Below are 25,564 nucleotides of genomic sequence, written 5' to 3' on the forward strand. Positions count from 1 at the left end.
TTATGCTCAGCCCACCAGGGAGAGGCCCAGACACCATCACCAGGCAACCAATTCCTCTTCTAGGAGCCGGATTCTCCTTGCTGCTCCTGTGTTCCTGCAAGGCCCACCAGTGGACCATCCTGTGGTGGAGAGGTTGGGCCCCAAGGCTGGGGGGGTTCCCCACAGACAAGCCTGCCCTGAGCACCCTGGAACTCCAGAAAAGCTAAGGGAACCTGACAACCCCCCAGACTCAGAGACAGACTTGGGTAAGAAACCAGTTCACATGTATTGATATAAAGGCTGTCCCCCAAGGAAGACAGCTCTCATAAGCCCCCGGGGGGCCCTGGCACTCTGACCCAGCTTTTGCCCCTGTTTCTGAGGGTGTGTGACACACTGCATCAAGAAGTGGGTCCAACTGACCACTGGACTGAATCGTCTTCCCCACAACACCACTGCCTCCGAAATGGGGGCCGTGGGTGGGGAAGCCAGCCAACCATTCTGTAGAATTGACTGTTCTGACTGAGTGGTCACGGCAGAAAAAATAGCCAAACTGGTATGCATTGTGTCTGCCTGGGGTGAAAAAGTTCTGATTACTTTCAACCATAATGACAATACCCTGGGATGTCTGGTAAACGTTTAACAACAGGCTCTCGGGAGACAAAAAGATTTCTGAAATTTGTAGTGTTTGCTTATTTCCATGACATAAATATCCTCACCAGGGCCAATTTGAAGTAACTGACAGGAGTCACTGGACTTGGCACTGGGAGGGGACGCACACAATTGTCAGCTCACCACAGAAGTGATAAATCCCACTAGGGAGTATCCCAAAGTAGGTGGCCAATACTTTGGCCACCTGATGCAAAGAACTGACTCATTGGAAAAGACCCTGATGCTGGGAAAGATTGAAGGCGGGAGGAGAAGAGGACGACAGAGGATGAGATGGCTGAATGACATCACTGACTCAATGGACATGAGTTTGAGTAAACTCCAGGAGTTGGTGATGGACAGGGAAGCCTGGCATGCTGTACTCCATGGGGTCGCAAAGAGTCGGACACGAATGAGCGACTGAACTGAACTGAGCTGAGGGAGTATCCCCCTCTGGGAATCAGGACCCCAAACTGGTACTCTTATCTCACCTTGTCTTCACTTATTTGGAAGATTATTTTACAGGTAAGAATATCGAGGTTCCAGGTGGTTACATCAGGAATCAGCTCTGCACAGGCCAGGAAAGACCTTCAACCCAGGTCTGTCCATTTGCAAAAGTCTAGGTTCTTTCTTATTAATGTTGATCCAAAACTTAGCTGCTCAAAAACTTCTCTAAAGCAAATGGTAAATGATCTTTCGAGAAGTGAATAAATGCTTCGGTGGGTAGAACTTATCTTCTGCTACTCTTTGGTGACTCCTTGGTTTGTGTCTCATCGACTCCTGCCATAAATGATTTTGCTAAGCCTTTGGGATGGCCATGTTTAGCTGAAATGCAGTGAACTTGGTCAACCCACTGCTTCCCACAATGCACTTGACACAGCACATCCAAGCAGGGGTGTCAGGAGGTCCAAATGCTGGACTCGGTCTGCCAACGATTTCCTACATGAACACTTAGCCTCCCTGGCCTCAGTTTCCTTGTTTGTAAAATAGAAGAGTTTGATAAACAAGAAGGTGCTTCAGAGATTATGCCATGAATCTCTCTTCCATTATTGTCTGCTCTCTGCAGCTGGGACAGGACACCTCCTCAACTACCCTCCTCAACCCTGGACCTCAGCACAGACCTGGGCACAACCGAAAATGCCTAATGGATACGTGTCGACTGAAAAAAGAAGCCAAGTCATCTACAGGGAAAATAAATGAGTTGCATACCCAAAGAAGGTAACTTCATTCTAGCAACCTTGAGGGGCTACTTTGCCAGGTCACATGCTGGTGGTTTGAGGGCCAGAGAGAAGAGTTAAACACAGCGCCTGCCCTCAGGAAAGCCTCTCAAGGTACAGAAGGAAGCTGGAAACAATATAATGCTGGTGAGGTTCAGTACCCTTTGCTTTGTGCCAGGTCTCTGCTCTGAGCTGAGCAAGTCTCCCTTGGGGAACTCATGTTCTTCAGGGCAGAAGGGCACGTAAGTAATTACCATTGAAACAAATGAATACTAGTGCCATGGGAGCCCAAAATGAGAGGGCTGAGAGGGCATTTGAATTGGGCCTTGAAGGATGTGTAGGAGCTCACCAAGGGGAGAGAATGTGGAGAGACCAACCCAGAGTGTTTGGGCAGCAGCAGATGGTTGTGTGTCTGGTGGGGAGTGACTGTTGGCAGAGGGAGTCTGAGAGCAAAATTGAGAGCCCCCATCAGGTCGTTTAGACCTGCCCACTTCTTTGCCGCCCACACTTTCCCTAGCTCCGCCTCTGTCTTCCCACCACAGGAGGAGGACAGGAAGTTGGGGTGGTCTGTTTGGCCTTCTAGCACATCTGAAGTGCTTCCTGCAGGAGAGGTTCCTGCAGGTATCAAGGCGCCCTCTGGTGGTCATCTGTGGAACTTTCCTCTCCTCCTCAGGATTCTGAGCCGAGGTCAGGCTGAACAACTTTATCACCCTATGGTTAAAAGTATCAAACTACCTTAAACTGAAAGAAAGGGGGAAAAAAGCAACAGTTCTTATTTTGGTCAGAATGGACAAGACCTTGGAGGTAAGGCTGGGCAAATAAGACGTTCACCACTTAAAGCCACAAAACCAGTGACCATCACACTGGAGGAGACTCAGAAGGGAGTCTAATCCATTCCTTACCCTCACGATTCAGTGTCCTGGTTAGCATCCTGCCGGGTAACACACAGCTTCTGCTGTATTGTTTCTTCTCCCTAAGGTGGCCCAGCCACCTATAACATGAAGGTCTTATTCTTTGTGCCCCTTCGCCAGTGTTCACTAATTCCTGCCATGAACAATAGCTGAAGACAGGGGTGTATGGAGTTATGTGGACAGAAATAAAATACCCAGAGGCTATGGTTTCTGACTTCTGATTGCAAAACTGCTGACATGGGGACGAAGTTTCCACTTGTATTGTGTGGCATCAAAACAGAATCAAACCCAATGGTTGAAAGCTCTCGGTGTGGAAGCAACCCTTGTGGTGGCAGCTGGCACCTTGGAAGGAGTGGCCACTGAAGGGAGGACTCGAAGCTTAATGAAGTTCACCACCTTGAACATAGGGCACAGTTGGGCAACCTGGTACAGTGGGAAAAGCACTCAACTTGGCAAACTCAGATTTGAGTGAGGTCCTTCCCAACGCTTCCCTTGTGGCTTCCCTTGTCCCTTGTGGCTCCCCTTGTCCCTTGTGGCTCAGCTGGTAAAGAATCCACCTGCAATGCGGGAGACCTGGGTTCGATCCCTGGGTTGGGAAGATCCCCTGGAGAAGGGAAAGGCTACCCCCTCCAGTATTCTGGCCTGGAGAATTCCATGGCCTGTATAGTCCAAGGGGTCACAAAGAGTTGGACATGACTGAGCAACTTTCACTTCACACTTCCCAATGCAGCTCAAGTGACTCCACTGAACCAGGACACCGACGTCCTGAAACAGGGTGGCAGATCTTGGATGGAAAGGCTCTTCCCAAGAGGGAGGCAGGAAGGTCAGAGTCAGGGTAGGAGCTGTGACCGTGGAAGTAAGAGGCTGGAGTGATGGAAGAGGGGTCATGAGCCGAGGAAAGCCGGCAGCCCCTGGGAGTGAGAAAAGGCAGGGAAACAGGTTCTCCCTGAAAGCCTGCAGAAGGAGCCAGGCCTGCCAACCTATTTGGGACACCTGATGTCCAGAACTGTAGGAGAGTAGATCTGTGCTGTCTTAAGCCCCTGCATTTGTGGTAGTTTGGCACAGCCACTAACAGGAAACTAATACTCCTCTAGCATCTCCTGAATCGTACCAAACTCTCTTGTACGTGTCTAAGCCAGTTCAGAGATGGTTTCAAGGTCATTTGCTTACCCAGACAATTCTTTCAGAACTAGTATCACACCATCAGCCTAGTTTCTCCCCACTCACACTGCCAGCTCCTTCTTTTTTATTTTTATCTCCTCCATTCTGTTTCATTCAGTTCAGTTCAGTTGCTCAGTCGTGTCCGACTCTTTGCGACCCCATGAACCGCAGCACGCCAGGCCTCCCTGTCCATCACCAACTCCCGGAGTCTACCCAAACCCATGTCCATCGAGTCGGTGATGCCATCCAACCATCTCATCCTCTGTCGTCCCCTTCTCCTCCTGCCCCCAATCCTACCCAGCATTAGGGTCTTTTCCAATGAGTCAACTCTTCGCGTGAGGTGGCCAAAGTATTGAAGTTTTAGCTTCAACATCAGTCCTTCCAATGAACACCCAGGATTGATCTCCCTTAGGATGGATTGATTGGATCTCCTTGCAGTCCAAGGGACTCTCAAGAGTCTTCTCCAACACCACAGTTCAAAAGCATCAATTCTGCGGCGCTCAGCTTTCCTCACCGTCCAACTCTCACATCCATACATGACCACTGGAAAAACCACAGCCTTGACTAAACGGACTTTTGTTGGCAAAGTAATGTCTCTGCTTTTAAATATGCTATCTAGATTGGCCATAACCTTCCTTCCAAGGAGTAAGTGTCTTTTAATTTCATGGCTGCAATCACCATCAGCAGTGATTTTGGAGCCCCCAAAAATAAAGTCTGACACTGTTTCCACTGTTTCCCCATCTATTTCCTATGAAGTGATGGGACCAGATGCCATGGGACCTTCTAAATGGTGGGTCACAGTTGTTTGCTGTTTGGTTGAGAACTGAGGGGATTTGGTGGAAGGAGGAAGGTTTATTTTTAAAAATCACACATACACAGAAGATCAGTCTCTGAGAAGCTGTGAAATCTTGTCCAATTTCAACTTTACTCACAGAAACCTACCCAAGAAAGTATTCAAATGAGCCACTCTTTTTTCTTGTTTTTTCTATAAAATATGTACAACATAAAATTTACCATTTTTACCATTTTTAAGTGTAGAGTTCAGTGACATTAAGTACATTTACACTGTTGTGTAACCATCACCAGCATCCCTCTCCAGACCTTTCTCGTCATCCCGAAGTGGAACTCCGTCCCAGTTAAACATGAATTTGATGCCCAAAACTCAGCCTCTCTGCACCGGTGCTGAACTGAATCTCGGATAGATTCCTACATGAAGTAGAAAAAGATAGCTTTATTGCTTTGCCAGGCAAAGGGGGACACAGAGAGCTTGTGGCCTGAAAACCTGTGTGTCCCAACCAGGGAAGATTTGGTGAAGAGTTTTACAGCAGTGGTTCTAGGGTGGGTTTGCTGATAAGAATCAGGGTGTGTGCGAGGCCTGCACTCCTTTAATCTTGTCTTGGTAGTCTCTTTACAAAATTAATTAGGCTGCCTTGGGTGTCAGTCCCAGCACAGTGGAATCTTAGTTGCATCACGCAGCATAGGGCTCCCTAGTTGTGGCATGTGGGCTCCAGAGCCCATGGGCTTCAGAAACTTTGGCACATGGACTTCGTTGCTCAGCAGCACTTGGGATCTCAGACCCCTGACCAAGGATCAAACCCCACATCCCCTCCATTGGAAAATAGATTCGTAACCACTGAACCACACCAGGAATGTCCCAAAAGATAATTTTCAATGAAAGATAAAATCATGGGCTTCCCTGGTGGCTCAGTGGTAAAGGATCTGCCTGCCAATGCAGGGGACACAGTTTTGATCCCTGGTGCAGGAAGATCCTACATGCCTTGGAGCAACTAAGCCTGTGCACCACAACTACTGAGCTTGTGTTCTAGAGCCCTGGAAGCCCTACTGAAGCCCAAGCACCCTAGAGCCTGTGCTCTGCAACAAGAGAAGCCACTGCAATGAGAAGCCTTCACACTGCAACTACAGAGTACTCCCAATTCACAGCAACTAGAGAAAAGCCCACCCAGCAATGAAGACTCAGTACAGCCAAAAATAAATAAAATTACAAAAAAATAGAAAGATAAAATCATGAATCTCATGCAGATATAAAAATGAGCATCTGTTAAAGTTTTTTATCCTACTAATTAATCAATGAGGCAACCAGGCAGACATTAGAGTAGGTTTAAAAGAAAATCCAAAGAACAGACAAATTTATAGATCAAGAGTATTGAAATAAATGTGCAGATGTAAGCCAAACTGGTTTTTCCACCAAGAGGGTGGGTGAGAAGAAAGCTAGCCTCTACAGGATAGGACTGAATTTCCATAGCTCTGGATAAGAATCATTTCTGTCTTGCTATCAATTATCTCTACACTTTACAGAGAACTAGGATCAGAAAACTCAGAGGGATGACCTCTAGAGTTTACATAATCCATAGTTTCCCACTGAAATTTTTTTTTTCTCTATTAGAAGTAGCAGGGCTGAGGAGAAGGAATTAAAAAGAAGAGCAGACCAGGGGGACTTCCCTGCTGGTTCAGTGGCTAAGATTCTGCTTGCAATGCAAGGGCCTGGGTTCAATCCCTGGTCAGGGAACTAGAGCCCACGTACCACAACTAAAGATCCCACATGGCAAAACCATGATGGAAGATTCTACATGAGACAACTAAGACCCGGTGCAGCCAAGTAAATAATAAATTAAAAAAGACGAAGAAGAAGAGCAAATCAGTGGAACTTCTGAGGGAGAAAGGACCTCAGGAGTAGGGGGAAAAAAGTCCACGTATTTCTGAAAGCTACTGGAGCTTCACCTATTAATTTGTTACTTGGGACACTGATGAATTTTGCAGTGCAACTCTGATGTGAAAGAGCTAAGGGTTTGCTTCAGGGGCAGCAGGAAGGGGAAGCCACAAAGCAAGGCAGGACCCCAGCGCCGTCATGGGCAGGAGATCCACAGTATTGGGATGAAGGCAAAGCTTCAGGGGAGTGGTACTCGGGCCACCCAGGCAGTCTGATCAAGGCTGGACCTCTCAGACCAGGTGCCACCAGGGTGTTCTCCACGCCACAGAGATCTTGAGGCCCAGGCCTAAATGGAGAGATGTGCACATTCCAGAAATGAGAAGGACAAGATTACCCCTGAAGGAAGAATTCTGAGACGGAGGGAATTCCTGCCTATGGACATGGAACAGTCTGGAGTCCCTATGACCACTGCATGGAGAGCGCTGCCGATGATTGCTGCCCTGGCATTCTCCAAAGCTGAATGAGGGAAGGGAACCACTTCAGCACCCACTGAACTGAAGGGATTCTCAGAAAGCTAAAGCCTGGTTAGTGTGGCTAAACCCCGCTTCTGTCTCCATTCACCCTTTTCCTGGGATCCTCAGTGGAAAGTCTCCTTTGCAAGTCTGGAGATATTCTCCCGTCTACCACTAGATGGCACCCCTCTCCACCACATTGGCTAATTGTCAAATCAGCTAAGACTCGCTTAACAGACTCATTAGAAAAGACCCTGATGCTAGGAAAGATTGAAGACCGGAGAAGGGGACGACGGAGTACAAGATGGTTGGATGGCATCACCGACTCAATGCACTTGAGTCTGAGCAAGCTCCAGGAGATGGTAAAGGACAGGGAAGCCTGGCGTGCTGCAGTCCATGGGGTCGCAAGGAGTCGGACAGGACTCAGCGTCTGAACAACACATTTACAGAGGAGCCTGGCAGAGCCCAACCCAACCTGCTCTCCTATCGTAGAAACCATGGGAATTTCTACCGTCTGGGCTGGGGGAGGAGCAGTGGAAAGCAGATGCGGTCTGGAGAGCTGAGAACCCAGACAGGGAAAGAAGATTCCCATCTTCTTCAACCCTCCTGACTTCACACTCATTGGTTAGGGCTTCCCTGATGGTCCAGTGGTTAAGGACTCTGTGCTCCCAATGCTGGGCACCCAGATTTGATCCCTGTTCAAGGAACTAGTTTGCTCATGCTGCAACTAAGACCGACGCAGCCAAATAAATTAATTAATTTTAAAAAACAACAAGATCAATCCTTTTCTCCTCCAAAATATGTTTAATAAGCGCTTGTCATGTGCTCTGTTCTCTATGCTTAGGGGATGCAGAAGTGCACAAAACAGCTGTGTCTCTGCTCTCCTACAGTTTATTTTCTAGACAGGGAACAGTCACGAAGGGAAACATAACACAAATAAATATACAATACAGCAAGTGGTAGCAAGGATTTTGGAGAATAATAATGCAATATTATTGTGTAACTGTGTAACTGAATCACTTTGTTGTACATCAGAAATTAACACAACACTGTAAATCAACACATAAAAAGCAAAGTCTTACTATATAGCACAAGGGACTATATTCAATATCCTATAATGAACCATAATGGAAAATAAAATAACATCTCTTGATGAAAAATTTCTAAGTATTTGATGAATCAGGAAGCTACACTTCATAATGGGGAAAAACATCAGTCAATCAAAACAGACCCGGAAATGACAGAGATGATGGAATTAGTGGACAAGAGCATATTAAGTAGAGACTTTTTTTTTTCCAATTTGATAAAAAATATAAACCCACATATCCAAGAAACTCAAAGAACCAAAAACACAAGAAATGTGAAGAAAATGACACCAAAGTACATTAAATTTTAAACTAGCAATAAAGAGAAAATCTGAAAGCAGCCATAGAAAGAAAGGGCACATTATAGCTAGAGAAACACATATTTCATTAATCTCCTTACTGGAATCAGGGTGACCAAGAAGATAGGGGAGAAACATTTAAAAAGTACTAAAAGTAAAAAAACAAACCACCCATCAATCTAGAATTCTATAGAATGAGAAACAAATACTAATATTAATGAGTTTAATAATGTTGCAGGATACAATAGAAAACTAAATTATGTAACAGCAATGATTACTCAGATATTGAAAAATTTCAAAATACCATAAAAATATTAACTACTTGGGGAAACATCTGACAAGGACATGTAGGACTTGCACATTGAAGGCTACAGAGAAATGAAAAGAAATCCCAAATAGAGACCTGTGTTATATTCATGGGCCAAAAGACTCAATACTGGTAAATGTCCGTTCTCCACAAGTTGATCTACAAAATCAACATGATTCCAATCAAAATCTCAGTGGGCTTTTTTGGTGGAACAAGCTGATTCTAAAATTGAGATGGAAATGCAAAGATGGATAATGGCCAACATAACATGGAAGAAGAACAAAGTTGGAGGACTTAATAATACCTGATTCAAGACTTATTATAAAGCTCAAATAATAAAAGCAATGTGTTGGGCTTCCCTGATGGTCCAGTGGCCAAGACTATGAGCTCCTAGTGCAGGGGACATAGGTTTGATCCCTGGTCAGGGAACTAGATCCCACATCCCTGAAAAGGTCCCACGTGGCTGCAAGAAAGACCCAGTGCAGCCAAATAAATAGGTACTTAAAAGAAATGTATTATCAGTACAAATATATCAAATATACAAATAGATCTTTGGAACAGAATATGGGGTCAAGAAATAGACTTGTATTTATATAGTCAGTTGGTTTTTAACAAAGATGCAAAGGCAATTCCCTGAAGAAAGGCTTGTTTTTCAATTCCTTAAATAGGTCAATGGAACAGAATAGAATGTTCAGAAATAGATGTACACATATATGGTCAATTGATTTTCAACAAAGGTACAAAGGCAATTCAGTGCAGAAAGAAAGAATAGTCTTTAAAAAAAAAATAGTGCTGAAATCATGGGACATCCACAGGCGAACAAAATAAAACAACTGAAAACCAAAACAGACAAAGCAAAACCCAAACACTCAAAATGAACCATGGAACTAAATAGAAAATTCAATATTATACAACTTCTAGACAACAACACAGGAGAAAATCTCTCTGACCTTAGATTTAGCCAAGATTTCTTAGATACTACATTGAAAGCACTATCCTAAAAGAAAAAAAATCAATAAATTGGACTTCACCAAGATTAGAAACTTCTCTTCATTGAAGACAGGACACCATTAAGAGAATAAAGAGTTAAGCCAGAGACTGGAAAATATGTGAAAATCATATATCTCATAAAGACCTGAACTCTGAAAACTTACTAAGAAGACACATAATCCAATTAAAAAATGGGGAAGATATTTGGACACTTCACCAAAGAAGATGTAAGCGCCTTGCAAATTGCAACTGAGTCACTGAAAGCATCTCCAACATAATGTTGTTTTTGTTGTTTAGTCACTAAGTCATGTCCAACTCTTTTGAGACTCCATGGACTGTAGCCCGCCAAGGTCCTCTGTCCATGGAATTTTCCAGGCAAGAATACTGGAGTGGGTTGCCATTTCCTACTTCAGGGGATCTTCCTGACGCAAGGATCAAACCTGCATCTTCTGCTTTGCAGGCAGATTCTTTACTGCTGAGCCACTAGGGAAGCCCATTTAGTGGTTAGGAGAACACAAATTGAAATCTCAATCTACACACTTGTTAGAATGATAGCAATAAAGACTCACCATTCAAGTCTCTGTGAGCATGTAAGTGATCTTTTACACTCCGGTAGGAACTTAAAATGAAGCAACCACTTCATGGAAAATAGTTTGGTAGTTTTTGAAAAAGTTATGAAACCCATTTCCGCCATGGATCCCCTGTTTATTTACCCAAGAGAAATGAAAGCACATGGCCAGGCGAAGATTTGTACACAAGCACTCAGAGATGCTTTATTTGGGAATCAAAAACTGGGAGCAATTCAAATGTTCGTCCACAGGCAAATGGATAAACAACTTGCAGTACATTCATACAATGGAAAATATTAAACTGAGCAATAAACAGAATTGCCTTGTTGATCCACGCTACAACAAGGGTGAATCTCAGAATAATTGTCCTGAGTGAAAGACTCTGGACAAAAAGGGATGTGTACCGTATGAGTCCATCTATGCATAACCATTCCCCCACCCCAAACTGCAAGCTAATCTATAGTGACAGAAAGTGTATCAGGAGTTGTTGTGTGTGTGGGGGTTGGGGGGAGAAGTGGGAAGAAGGGATGACAAAAGGACATGCGAAAATTTGGGGGAGGTGATAAATATGTTCATTATATTGACTGTGTTGTTGGTTTATGGGATATATATTTTTTGTACACATCAAAGCTTACCAAACTGTACCTTTTTTTTTTTTTTTTGGCCATGCCACTGGCTTGTGGGATATTAGTTCCCCATCTGGCGATTGGACCTGAGCTCTGGCAATGAAAGAGCTGAGTCCTAACCACTGAATCATCAGGGAATTCCCAAAAGTGTACACTTTAGATATGTGCTGTTTCTTTTATGTCACCAATACCTTGAAACACTGTTGAAAAAAAGGTCTGGGGAGAAGGCTGAGGGTCAGAACATGGAGGACTTTGAAAGCCAGAATGAAGGACGTGGGTGACCCTGGAGTGATGGGCAGCACTGGGCTGTTTCAGATAGAATTTGGTCTTGAGAAGTCAACCCTTGTGGGCAGGGCCAGAAATAGCCCTGAGGGGCAAAGTCAGGGCAAGAGATTCTTTTTTTTTTTCCTAATTAATTTGGCTGTGCCGGGTCTTAGTTGCGGCATGTGCGTTCTTGTTCCCTGACCAGGGATCAAACCCGGGCCGCCTGCTTTGTGAGCTCAAAGTCTTTACCACTGGACCACCAGGGAAGTCTAGGGAGATTCTTGTAATGGCTCCACCAGAGGGGTGGGGTTGTATGCTAAAGATAAAGGAAGGAGAAGCAACTGGATCAATGATGACTTAAGACCTATTCCCTGGCTCCCATGTCAGTCATTTAATAAACCAAATCTAGGGCAAGGAGTGCCTTTAGGGCTTGAAAAAAAAAAAATCCTGCATGTCTGCTTCTTTCTTGTTTCTCCCTTGTGGATGGGGTCTGGTGACCGCAGCTCTCTCTGCTGACCACGGCTGGGCTTACTGCCTGTCAGAGAGCCACTCACTCAGCCACAGCTCACCCGGCAGGAAGGGGCCCGACCAGCTGAGGCACTCTTCCTACTGATCTTCCAGGCTCCTCCCGTGCCCAGGCCAGGCACTGATTTCTCCCTCAAGTCCCGGTCCCCCTTGGGTCTGACCTCCATCTTTCCAGCTTTCATGTAAGCCATGCATTTTCATCTCTGCCCTGTGTCTTGCTTGAATGAATCTGGGGTCGCTGCCCAGCCATCTAGCCCCCTCCTCACTGCCCAAGGACCCACCTCAGTTTACTCCCGAAATGCCACAGCTGCCACTGTCCCCTGATTAATGGATGACCCCATCAGGTGACAGAAATCTAAATATAGCTGTGGCTGACTGCCTGGCTGGCTCACTTCCTGTATGTGTTCAGGGCAAAAGACCAAGACGTGTGCCTTTCCCAAGCCTGCAGATTCAGACGCTTGCTGCTGAGAGAGCACTCAGGGCACAGGTTTGCAATCTGATAACAAAGAGAGAAAGAGCAGGTGTACGTGTAGAAGACAGCACAGTCCAGGGAAAGATGGGTGCCAAACCCAAGGCTGAGGCAAGGTTTGAAGCCTTGTAGAGTGATTGACATCCCTGAGGGATGGATTTCTGCAAGGTTTATCCTTCCTTGTGGGGAATCTGCAAGAGCTTTTGATTGAGATCTTAAATGAGTGTCTTGAACACCCTCCCCACACTGAGTGTTTCATTCTTCTAGATAGAGAATGATAATTATCCTTGCGGAGAAGGCAATGGCACCCCACTCCAGTACTCTTGCCTGGAAAATCCCATGGACGGAGGAGCCTGGTAGGCTACAGTCCATGGGGTCACACAGAGTCGGACACGACTGAGCGACTTCACTTTCACTTTTCCCTTTCATGCACTGGAGAAAGAGATGGCAACCCACTCCAGTGTTCTTGCCTGGAGAATCCTAGGGACGGCGGAGCCGGGTGGGCTGCCGTCTATGGGGTCGCACAGAGTCAGACACGACTGAAGCGACTTAGCATAGCAATTATCCTTGCAGCATATATTCACTGAAGCCTCTTCACTGAAACTCTGGTTGTAGATCTATATCCTGCTTTCAAGGAGTGCGTGCTTAGTCACTTCAGTTGTGTCTGACTCTTTGCGACCTCATGAACTGTAGCCCACCAGACTCTTCTGTCCATGGGATTCTCCAGGCAAGAATACTGGAGTGGGTTGCCATGCCCTCCTACAGGGGATCTTCTCGACCCAGGGATTGAACCCTGGTCCCTTGCATCTCCTGTATTGGCAGGTGGATTCTTTACCCACTGAGCTACCTGGGAAGCCCTTTGAGGAGTGGAGATCAAAGAACAAAACCAGAAATAACAGCCACTGTGATAAGGGCACTAAGAAGGCTGGTCTTCAGCCCAGATCTGGGAGGGGATGAGTCAAGGAAAGTTTGCTGGAAGAGATTCTATTCGGACTCAATCCAAAGAGTTAGAAGAAATAAACAGGAAGATGTGTCAAGTGGGACTGATGACCTTGGAGATATCTGCAAAGAACTGTAAGTAGTTTGTCTATTGGGTGCTTGGTGAGATGGGATGGGGTGTCTAGAGGAGGTGAGGCGAAGCTGGGATCCTATTCTTGAAGGCCCTGTGTACCTGGATGAGAAATGTGGGTTGTGTCCGACCAGCAGCAGAGGCCACCCAAGCTTTTAGGCATATTGGAAGGGTCATTCAGAGCCAGAGTGAAATGGAGGTAAGCAAGATGGGAGGTAGGGGAATCTGCAGGGAGATGATGCAGGCGTCCCAGGTGGTCAGCAGTGAGGCCTGAGCTGGGTACTTGTGCTGAGAACAAGAGGAGAGAGTCTGAGACAGGAAGGAGGTGGGATTTGATCTGGCCATCAGATCTGGGGCCTGAGGAAGAGCAGGTGTGATCACCCCCATTTTATAGGCAGGAAGCTGTTTGCCCACCATCAAATATGTTTGAACACACTTTGGAGTGCGGGGCACCTACTTTGGGTCCGATATTGCGCTGACGGATTAAGAGTAGTCCCGGATCCATTGAGAAATTTACTCTTAACAAATGATTTTCAGATTTAGGTGAGTCTACCATTGACAACAGAGATTCCCTGGGGGGAAGCTAAACAACATATTTTTGAGCACATGCTACCGATTATTCTAGTTACTTACTAGATTTATAATTACTCACACTGCTGCTATTATTTTCTCAAAACTGACTATATGCTCAGGGTCAAAAGCATTAATTAGTGTGGATGTAAACATGTAGTTCAAACATTCTTTTTGATAATCTCTCTCTCCTGTTCTGTTGCTCATTTGCCAGATTTTTTTTATCATATCTGACTAGTTCACCATTGTTTTCATATCATACATGGCTGTAGAAGGACTTCTACCAGAAATAAGAGAGGCATGAGGTCTGCTGTTTCCTTGTTTGGGGTGTGTACTGGTTTTATCGGTTTATCTTCAATCCGTGTATCTCTGCAAGGCATGTGTCCAGTCTTGGAGGGTTGGTTTAGTGCAAACTGGATAATATCATCAGACAACGTGTTTAACTAGGCCCACTTAAGCTGCAGTACATCACAATAGGCTGAAAGCAAAGATCGCAGTTGCCACTGTGCCTGTGTCCCCCTGCTCCCCAGCAGCTGCGGTTGGGCCTCCTCCTCTTCTATCAGGACACCTGGTGCGTCCTGATAGAGGGACTTTGGGAGACCTGATCTACTCACCAGGAGGCCAGGGCCCAGCTGCATGACGTATTAGCCGTGTGTAATGTATTTCAAGCTTTTTAGCCTTGATACAAAGTCGCACTCAGATTAGCTTACAGATTCCTGGAAAGAGGAGCCACTGTGTCCTCAGGCTGTTTGTTGTTGTTTTTTTTTTAATATATAATTTTATTTATTTCATCTATTTGTTTATTTATTTTTGGCTATGCTGGGTCTCTAGCTATGGTGAGCAGGGGCTACTCTCTAGTTGCCACGAGCGGGCTTCTCATCTCAGTGGCTTCTCTTATTGTGGAGCACGGGCTCTAGGGCCCACAGGTTCCAGTAGTTGTGGCACTTGGGCTCAGCAGTCGTGGTTCCCAAGCTCTAGAGCGCTGGCTCAGTAGCTGGGGTGCAGGGGCTTAGTTGCTCCATGGCCTGTGGGATCTTCTGGGACCAGGGAATGAACCTATGTCTCCTGCACAGGGAGATGGATTCTTTATCACTGGGCCACCAGGCAAGCCCTTCATGCTGTTTTTTTAAAGAAGCACTTGTCACTGGCGAAATTGCCTTTTAGTTTATTTGTTTGTTATCTATTACATCTGCTCTGCTAGACAGTAAGCTTTGTGAGAGCAGGAACGTTGTCTCTTTCACTGGGTATCCTCAGTACCTAAAACAGAGTTTGGTGGGTAGTAGTCACTCTCTGGGGCTTCCTTGGTAGCTCAGATGCTGAAGAATCTGCCTGCAGTGCAAGAGACCTGGGTTTGATCCCTGGGTTGGGATGATCACCAGGAGAAGGAAATGGCAACCCACTCCAGTATTCTTGCCTGGAGAATCTCATGGATAGAGGAGCCTGTTGGGCTATACAGTCCATGGAGTCGCAAAGGGTCGGACACAACTGAACAACTAACACTTTCACTTGCAGTCTCTCTTTCCGATGGATGAGTGAATGGATTAACGCAGTGGTCCCCAACCATTTTGGCTTCAGGGACTGGTTTTGTGGAAGACAATTTTTCCGTGGGGTAGAGTGGGGGGTGGTTTCAGTTTTGCCAGGTGCTCACCTCCTGCTGTGTGGGCTGGGGCAAGGGTGGTTTCCGGACTGAGGCATACACATCAGATTCCCATGTTACCCCCTCCCAAAGTCTAGAGTTACAGCTATGCTGGAGAATTGATTTACATTGGTCCCCTGCATGACTGAAAAAACACCACAGTCATCTCACCTCTGTTACTTAATAATGATCTGAGAGTTTTAACCAATGCAATGAGACCAAAAAAAAAAAAAAACAAAAAAGACACAAAAGGTACAGTTGCTAGTAGTTGTTGAGTTGGTCAAGATGTTTGTTTGGATTTTTCCATAAGATGTTATGGATAAACCAGAAAGAACTTTTTGGCCAACCCAATAAAATCAAAAGAAATGATTGGTCACAACGGTGTTTGAAGGGAGGCTGAAAAGGAAACATATTTTTGCCAAAATTATTTGAGAAGGCAGGTGTTTTGCTGGTTATTGCCATCTTAGAAAGAGAAGGAAGAGGAAAAGTTAGTATTGTTGGGGACTAGCCAAGCGTCAACAAAGATCTAATTTATGATTAAACTATACATGCTTGCTTCCTTGTCATCATCGTAACAGTTCTTTTCAATGTATTTACTGGGACTGACAAAGGAGGAACTAAAGATGTTCCATAAGATAGTCATCTATTAGCGGACAAGAGGCTTTTTGTTTTTGTTTAATCTCACAGGAATCTAACCTTTAACCACAAGGCTTGGGATAAGCAGAAAACTTGTAAACTGTATTTATCATGACAGATTGTATTTGTTCATTTGGGCCAAAAAATACACCTGATATAGGACATTGAATTTGCTTACTTAATCTGAAAGTTAACTCAATGGTTTTCTGATAATTAATGTGCCATTTTATAAATGAAGTAATTTGGGTTGCATATGGCACCCCACTCCAGTACTCTTGCCTGGAAAATCCCATGGACGGAGGAGCCTGGTAGGCTGCAGTCCATGGGGTCGCTAAGAGTCGGACACGACTGAGCGACTTCACTTTCACTTTTCACTTTCATGCACTGGAGAAGGAAATGGCAACCTACTCCAGTGTTCTTGCCTGGAGAATCCCAGGGACGGGGGAGCCTGGTGGGCTGCTGTCTATGGGGTCGCACAGAGTCAGACACGACTGAAGCGACTTAGCAGCAGCAGCAGCAGCACACATGGATTGGCTCATAGAGTTGCTGGGAGGTCTGGAGAACCAGGTTGGAGGTTATGTGCTGAGACCCACAACCAAAATTATGGCATACAACCGGTCTGGAGAGGACACCTCTGCTGCCATCCAAGAGTTAACTGTGAGGTGACATTGTTGATGGCACTGGGAACTGGAGGCTACCACTGGTATGGTTGTCACCGCTGATGCCAGAAGCTGGATGTTGCTGTCACCCCCTCTACCACTGTCAGTGATGATGCTCCACCATCTCTGTTTATTCCTTAGCTCCCGATTTGATATTCTGGACAGTGCACTGGATTGGCTGTACCTAGATCATGTGCTCAGGCCCATCCTTAAAGGAGACTAAGAAACTAAGTATCTGGAAAGTTTCAGCTTCTATGCTGGGAGGAAGGCTATATCATTCACCAAGACTGTTAAGGTGGGGAGAGGGCTTCCAAATGTAGGAATGGGGTTCTGATACAGGAAAGGGGCTCATATTCTGAGCAGTCACTTATTTATTTATTTTTAACAATAAAATTATTTATTTATTTGTGGCTGTGCTGGGTCTTTGTTGCTGCCTGCAGGCTTTCTCTAGTTGCGGCAAGTGGAGGCTACTCTCTAGTTTTGGTGCATGGGCTTCTCGTTGTGATGGCTTCTCTTGTTGCAGAGCATGTGCTTAGTTGCCCCGTGGCATGTGGAATCTTCCTGGATCAGGGACTGAACCCGTGTCCCCTGAATTGGCAGGCAGATTTTTTACCATTGGACCACCAAGGAAGTCCCTGGGCGGTCATTTACAAATATAAAGTCATCATAACTGGATAACTTCAGCTCTACTCTTTGCACGTCATGAGAACATCACCTTCTTATATTGATTGGACTCACTTTTGATGTGTGACCACGGGCGAGTTTGCAACACCGCCACACTATTCTGCTTCAATTTCCTAGCACCTTCATTTTTCTGCTTTCTGATACACTATCTCATGTTTCTCTCAAATCTGTAGCATCTCCTCCTCAGCCTAATTCTGTCTCTTTTTAGTGATCCCTTGGGAAGACAGACACATTAGAGGAGCTCTATCCCGCTTCCCGGATACCTCAGTTGGTAAAGAATCTGCCTGCAATGCAGGAAACCCTGGTTCAATTCCTGGGTTGAGAAGATCCCCTGGAGAAGGGATAGGCTACCCACTCTAGTATTCTTGGGCTTCCCTTGTGGCTCAGCTGGTAAAGAATCCGCCTGCAATGTGGGAGACCTGGGTTTGATCCCTGGGTTGGGAAGATCCTCTAGAGAAGGAAAAGGCTACCCACTCCAGTATTCTGGCCTGGAGAATTCCATGAACTGTACAGTATGTGGGATCGCAAAGGGTCAGACACAACTCAGCGCCTTTCACTTTCACTTTCATTATCTCTTCCCACCAACCCAACCCGTCCTCCTTGTCCTCTGGATCCTACCCCCTCTCACCTACTCAGCTCCTTCCCTCCTGCACCCCTTTTCAGTCTAGAAGATCATCCCTACTGGCATGGAAACATGTGTTCACATTCCCTATCTTCCAAATCATGCTTTCTAAGCAAAACAAAACCTGCTCCAAGCCCATGTCCCCTTCCACCTCTTGCTTCATATTTTCTTCTTAAACAAACCTCAGCATCAGAATTGTCTATCTTTGCTTTCATTCTTCCTCAAATCCAATTTTTCCACAAACAGCTTCAGTTAGGCTCTTGTCCTCACTATTTCATTAATATCAAGGTCACCAATGACCTACTTCTTGGGTCAAAGCCCATGTTTGCTTGTTGGATTTTTCTGTTGTCATCTCATTGAACTTCAAAGCAGCACGTGATAGTGTTGAACACTGTCTTTTGAAATGCTTTCTTCTTGAGCTTCCAGGGCTTCACACTGGTTTTTCCCCTCTTTCTCAACCAACTTTGTTTCCCCAGAATTCCTCTCCTTAGGAGTCTCCTCTCCTCCATCTAATTCTTTCCCTCAGTGATTTTTCCAGCCTCTTTACCTATTTTTTTTTAAAGCTCAAGAATATTTATAGGAATTCAAATGTATACAGCATCCAATAAGATAAAATTAACAATGTCCAATAAAAAATTATCAGCATGCAAATAAGCAAGATATTATGATCTATAAAAAGTAGAAAAAAAATTAGTTAATGAAAACCAATCCAGATGGGACACAGAAGATAGAATTAGTAAACCAGGAATGTAGACAATTCTTCTTAAACTTAGGGAATATAGCTATATTCCCTAAGTTTAAGAAGCTGGAGTAAATATTGCACATTTTAAATAAAGACCAAAAATGTTTAAAAAGACCCAACTGGACATCCATGAATGAAAACTGCAGCATGAAATGACACTAATGATATGAAGCCTTTCAGTTTTTGCCTGAACCTATTTTTTATTCCTCCACAAATTTTATCATTTTCCACTTAAATTGTTATTTTGACAAATTTCAAGCTTAATTAAAAGTTGCAAGAATAGTAACTATTAACTCTTCCATGAAGTCCATCAATTGCTAACATTTTCCCAACATCTGTGTCTGAACTCTGTCTTCCTCTCCCCCTCCTTTCTCCCCCTGTCCCACTCACTTAATTTTTTGCTGAACCATTTACAAGCAAGTTTCAATCAACGTAATACTTCTCCCTTAAATATTTTTGCATGTATATACCCCAAGATTGGAATAAAGATCTTCCTAAGTAACTATAGTACTATTATGACATCTAAAACAATTAAGAATAAATTAATGTCACCTAATATGCTGTGCATATTTAAATTTCTTCAAATTTCTAATATATGACTTCTATAGACATTTTTTTCTTTAAATCCAAGATCCAATCAAAATGTATCTATTACATGTAGTCATTAATATCTCTAGTCTTTTTTATTGTAGAACAGATGATCTCCTCCCCTGCCATCCCCCTCCTTCCCACCAATGTTGATTTTGGAAGAGCTATCTCTTATAGAATACATTCTAGATCAATATTTCTCAACTAGGGTGATTTTTTACCTCCAGGGTAAATTTGGCAATGTTTGAAGCCATTTTTGGTTGTCACAACTTGAGAGGTGTATCTTAATCCCTTTGGACTGCTATAACAAAACAACATAGACTGGGTCATTTGTAAACAATAGGACTTCATTTTTCACAGTTCTAGAGGCTGGGAATTTTAAGATCAAGATGCCAGAAGGTTCAGTGTCTGGTGAAGGCCCACTTCCTGGTTCATGAACTTTTTTTTTGCTATAATCTCAAATGGTGAAAGGAGGGAGGGAGCTTTCTTGGGCCTCTTTTGTTGTTTTTGTTGTTCAGTTGCTAAGCTGTGTCTGACTCTTTGCAACCCCACGGACTGCAACATGCCAGGCTGCCCTGTCCATCACTATCTCCTGGAGTTTGCTCAAAATCATACCCATTGAGTCGGTGATGCTATCTAACCATTTCATCCTCTACAGCCCCCCTTTCCTTTTGCCTTCACTCTTTCCTAGAGTGTGTGCATGTCTACTAAGTCGTGTCAGTCATGCCTGACTCTTTGCAACCCTATGGGCTCCACTGACTATGGAATTCTTCAGGCAAGAATACTGGAGTGGGTTGCCATGCCCTCTTCCAAGGATCTTCACAACACAGGGATCAAACCCACATCTCCTGTTTTCCTGCATTGGCAGGTGGATTCTTTACCACTAAGCCACCAGGGGAAGCCCTCTTTCCGAGCATCAGGATCTTTTCCAATGAGTTGGCTCTTCACATCAAGTGGCCAAAGGATTGTAGTTTCAGCTTCAGCAGCAGTCCTTCCAATGAATAGTCAAGGTTGATTTCCTGTAGGATTGATTGGTTTAATCTCCTTGCATTCCAAGGGACTCTCAAGAGTCTTCTCCAGTGCCACAATTTGAAAGCATCAATTCTTTGATGCTCAGCCTTCTTTATGGTCCAACTTTCACATCCGTACCTGACTACTGGAAAAACCACAGCTTTAATAAGGATATTATTCCTATTCATGAGCCTCTGCTCTCACGATCTAATCACCTTCCAGAGGTCCCACCTGCTAATACTATTACCTTGGGGATTAAGATATCAACATATGAACTTTGGAGGGACACAAACATTCAATCTATAGCAAGGTGCTACTGGAATATAGTGGAGAGAGAACAGGGATGTGTCTAAACATCCTTCAGTGCACACAGCAGTACCCACAATAAAGAATTAACCAGCCCAAATATCAGTGGTGTTAAGGTTGAGAAACTCTACCCTAGAGTTATCTGATTGCTTACTTATGATTAGATTCAGATTTGACATTTTTTTGGTGAGAAACCTAAACAGGTGCTATTGTGGCTTTTTAGTAAATCTCATCAGGAGGCTCCTCCTGTCACATTGTCCCTCTTGGTGTTCCCTAAGTCTGATCACTTGGTTAGAGTGGAGACTGCTGGGTCTCTCCACTGAAAAGCTACATTTCATGCTTCGTAGTTAGTGAGTAATCTCTGAGGTGATGCTTTAAGATCTTGTGAATATCCTATTGCCTCCAAATATTTTATCCAATAATTTACCATTTATTGATAATCCTTGCCGGAACCAATTAGTACATCAGGGGTTGCAGAATGGTTGTTTTCTTCTAGTCTAGTATTCCTTCTATCATTATTAACTGGATTTCTTCTGTAAAGAAGAGCTCTTCGTTTCTACTTTTCTTTTTCACTTAACTATACTATAGATTAACAGAAATGTTGATTTAACATATTATAAACCATTATCATTGTTACACATTTTGATGCTCAAATTGCCACTAATTTGGCCAATGGAAGTCAAGTTAAGCTGTCTTCTGTGTCCTTTTGACATTCCCCTTAGTCTTTGAGCTTTCTTTAATCTTTTTTAAAAAGATGCTTTACTATTTTTATTTTTTATGGTTATTGACTACATTCCCCCCACTGTACATTTCATACCCATGACCATCTACTTTGCAACTGTATGTTTGCACCTCTTAATCTTTCTCATCTATTTCTTTCCTCTCCTCACCCTTTCTTCAGCCTTTTTGGTCTTCTTTGCTTTCTGGCACAAGATACATCCCAGGCTCATATTCTACTTTCCCTGCCGTGGAATCATCCATTTCTCCAAATGTTCCTCCCCCCCCCACCCCTGCCGCTTAGTTCCAGTGATTGAACCCATGCTCCCTGCAGTGGAAAGATGCAGTCTTGTCCACTGGACTGCCAGGGAATTCCCAAGGGGGATAGTGTTTAGAAACCAAGAACTGGGTGTTAGATATGTTCATTGCTACGAGAGTATCATTGCTTCTAAGATGTTTCAGTTGACTGAGAAAAAATCATGAACTCTTAAAAAACATATACATTTAAAAAATTCTAATTACTAATTCAAATTCAACAAATACTACTAGATTTTTGTCCTTATATATTTGTATCTTATTTTTCACATGGTCAGAATCCTGGTACTCAATAAAATCAATATATTTGTGCATTTGCTCTGTCCTATAACATATCCAAATAGTTTGAGGACTTCTCTCAGTAGTGATTTTTGTTATTCTGTGGTTTATTATTTCCTTTTGTGAAAAAATGAATACATATAGAAACATTTTCAGAATAGCAAAATAAAGGTCTCTGAAAATCTAGTTTTCCATAAAAGCAACAAAAATGCAGGCAAAAAATGTCAAAGCCAACTTTTTCAGAACTCTGGAAATTAAACACAGGCTTGCTAAAATTCAAGAAAAACAGCTTAAACTCAGTAAGCACAAAAAACTTTCTGACATTTTAATTTACTCTATTCTCCTTCCCTTCTCCTTAGCTTTGTGGTAGACATGAAACTAGCAGCTATGAAAACAAGCAGCCTAGAAGGCCCTGGAGAGGATGGAGTAGGTTTGAATCTCCCTGCAAAATCCCCAACTCAGAGAACTGTCACTATTTGGTTTGTCTGGTAGCTCTCTAAGAATCTCCACTCTTAGGGCTTGTTTTCATTAGAACTGACTCAGAGCTCACTCATTGCAAACAGCCCTATCCCCAGGGGAAAGTCAGTTGTAATTGTTTAACGTCACAGCTGCCAGAAGTGGTAATACCAGTTGGGACTAAGGAGAGGCTGACCAAAAACTTGAAAGGAAAATCTGGGGATTTTCCCATAAAGGATTTCGATCCTATCTGACTTATCCTTGGAACCTTAGAAGGACAAATGCTTGTGTAGGGCTGTGCACATGTCTAAGAAAGACTTGAGAGGCCTCAGTCTCTCACTTCTGGCCAGCCTTGAGGCTTTGCACAAGCAGGAAGTTAAGGATAAGGCAGAGTTATAAACTGCCTACTGGAGCATTGAAGTCATGACGGAACACACACAAAGAGCCCCTCGGCAATGGCTGGGACTCTTTGTCTAATTATTAGCTGATTGTTAAAATAATTGAGTAGAGACTTCAGTGACTGTGTAGACCCAAAATACAGACTTCATAGAATTAGCCCAGGAGAGTCATTAAACAAACTAACTGCAACAGTGTCAACAACAAACTGGAACAACAACAAATCCTGGGGAACTGGGAGTATGATTTCCAGAGTCACCACATTATATTTTCAAGAAAAAAATTATGATTCATAATCAGGCATCATTCATGTCTGGACATAAAAGAATGGCCTGTATATAGGGGAAAAAAGGAGCAGTCAATAGGAGCTGTCCCTATGGAAGTCTAGACATTAGACTCATTAGATAAAGACTTGAAATCAACTATTATAAATGTGTTCAAATAACTATAGGAAACTATATCTGGGACTTCCCTAGTGGTCAGGTGGTCAGGTGGTCAAGACTCCATGCTCCCAATGCAGGGAACATGGGTTCGATCTCTGGTTAGGGAACTAAGATCCCATATACTGCATGGTTCAGCCAAAAAAAAGGAAACCATACCTAAAACACTAAAGTATGAGAACAATGCTGTACCAAATAGAGACTATCAATAAAGAAATGGAAATTATAAAAAGGGACTAAGTAGAAATTTAGGAGTTGAAAAGTATAATATCTGAAATGAAAAATTCACTAGAGGGGCTAAACAGAAGAGTTGAACTGGAAGGAAGAAACAGCAAGTTTGAAAATAGGTCATTTGAGATCATCCAGTCTGAGAAACAGAATTTCTTTTGAATGAAGAAAAATGAACAGAGTCTCCCTTCTGCAGGGGATCTTCCCAACCCAGGGATCGAACCTGGGTCTCCCATTGCAGGTGGATTCTTTATCAGCTGAGCCACCAGGGAAGCCCGAGAGACCTGTGGGACACACATTGTTAAGCATACTAACATATGAATAATGGGAGTCCCAGAAGGAGAAGGAGAGGAGAGAGAAAAAGAATATTTAAAGAAATAATAGCAGAAAGCTTCCAAAATTTTATGAAAAACATTAATTTGCACATTCAGGAAGCTCAACTAATTCTGTATGAAAAGCTCAAGTGATACATACTTAGCTCCATCACAGTCAAAATGTTGAAGACAAAAACCAAACATCACATCTTGAAAACAGCAAGTGAAAAGTGACTCATCACATAACATAAAATAATAATGTTAACAGTTGACTTCTCATCAGAAACCATAGAGACCTAAAGGCAGAGGGATGACATATTTAAAGTGCTGAAGGAAAAAGATTGTCAACAAGCATTTCCATATCCAGCAAAATTATCCTTCAGAAATGAAGGAGAAATTAAGACATTCCCATATAAACAAAGACCAATAGAGTTCATTTCTGGCAGACTTGCTCTACAAACAATACTAAAGGGAGTCTTCAGGCTGAAAGACTCAAATTCACACAAAGAAATAAAGAATAGCAACAAACATATGAAAAGATGTTCAACATTATTAGCTTTCAGGGAAATGTACTCCAAACCTGAATGATATATTATTTCATACTCGCTAGGATAGCTAAAATTGAAAAAAAAAAAAAGACAATCAACAGCAAGTGTTGGCAATGATGTAGGGAATTTGGAACCTTCATTGCTGATAGAACTGTAAAATGGTGTGGCCACTTTAGAAAACAGTTAGGTAGTTCCTCAAAATTCTAGAGAGAGAGTGACCATATGAGCCATCAGCTCACAGTTGGATAGACAAGTGAAATGAAAACATGTGCCACACAACTTATATATGTATATTACAGAAGTGTTGTATGGAAATATCCCTCAGATGATGAATGGATAAACAAAATGTAGTATATGCATGCAGTGCAATATTATTTGGCTACAAAAAGAAACCAAATATTGATACATGCTATAATATGGATGAACCTTGAAAATGTTATGCTTAGTGAAAAAACCTAGAAACAAAAGATAGCATGCTGTATGATTCCTTTTATATCAAATGTCCATAAGTCCATATTCATGGAAAATAGATAAATGGCTGTCCATAACTGCAGGGAAAGGGGGATAGGGAGTGACTACAATGAGTAAAGGGTTTCTTTTGGTGTTAATAAAAATGTTCTAAAATTAATTGTGCTGATGACGGCCTATCTTCATGAACATACTAAAAATCATGAAATGTATACTTTAAAAGGGTGAATTATATGTTATATGAATTATATCTCAATAGAGCTGTACTAAAAATTAAGAAATATAGACAGTATAGGCTTATTTCCTCACTTTTTTCTTAACAAAATGTAGCATACTATATATACTTAAAAAAATTTTTTTTTAAATTGGAGGATAATTGATTTACAATGTTGTGCTCGTTTCTGCCATACAACAATGTGAATCAGCCAAAAGTATACATATATCCCCCTCTCTCTTGAGCCTCCCTCCCACCACATAACATACAATATATACTTTTGATTCACTTAACAATATAGGCATTCTTTTCAAACTAGTGCTTAGAAATATTCATTCTCTTTTTAAAGGCTATTTTTCATATATATTTTTATTTACTTATTTATTTTATTTGGATGTGCTAGTTCTTAGTTGTGGCATGTGGGCTCTAGTTTTCTGAC

The 25,564-nt window shown here is 43.2% G+C and overlaps 1 long non-coding RNA gene across 2 annotated transcripts in view; it reads left to right on the forward strand.

Annotated features, from left to right (window-relative positions):
- The window catches only part of LOC145541735 (uncharacterized), a 68,030-nt gene that overhangs the window by 33,690 nt on the left and 8,776 nt on the right, over positions 1-25,564 (forward strand). The window contains exons 3-5 of one of the 2 annotated variants that reach the window (XR_014079237.1): positions 64-245; positions 1,691-1,842; positions 13,050-13,301. This is a non-coding gene — a long non-coding RNA (uncharacterized LOC145541735). The remainder of the gene's footprint in view (positions 1-63; positions 246-1,690; positions 1,843-13,049; positions 13,302-25,564) is intronic. The other variant, XR_014079238.1, reaches the window with a different exon arrangement.

The sequence above is a fragment of the Giraffa tippelskirchi genome, chromosome 3, assembly GCF_054371585.1.
Source record: "Giraffa tippelskirchi isolate mGirTip1 chromosome 3, T2T-mGirTip1v1.2.pri, whole genome shotgun sequence".
NCBI classification, from domain to species: domain Eukaryota; kingdom Metazoa; phylum Chordata; class Mammalia; order Artiodactyla; family Giraffidae; genus Giraffa; species Giraffa tippelskirchi.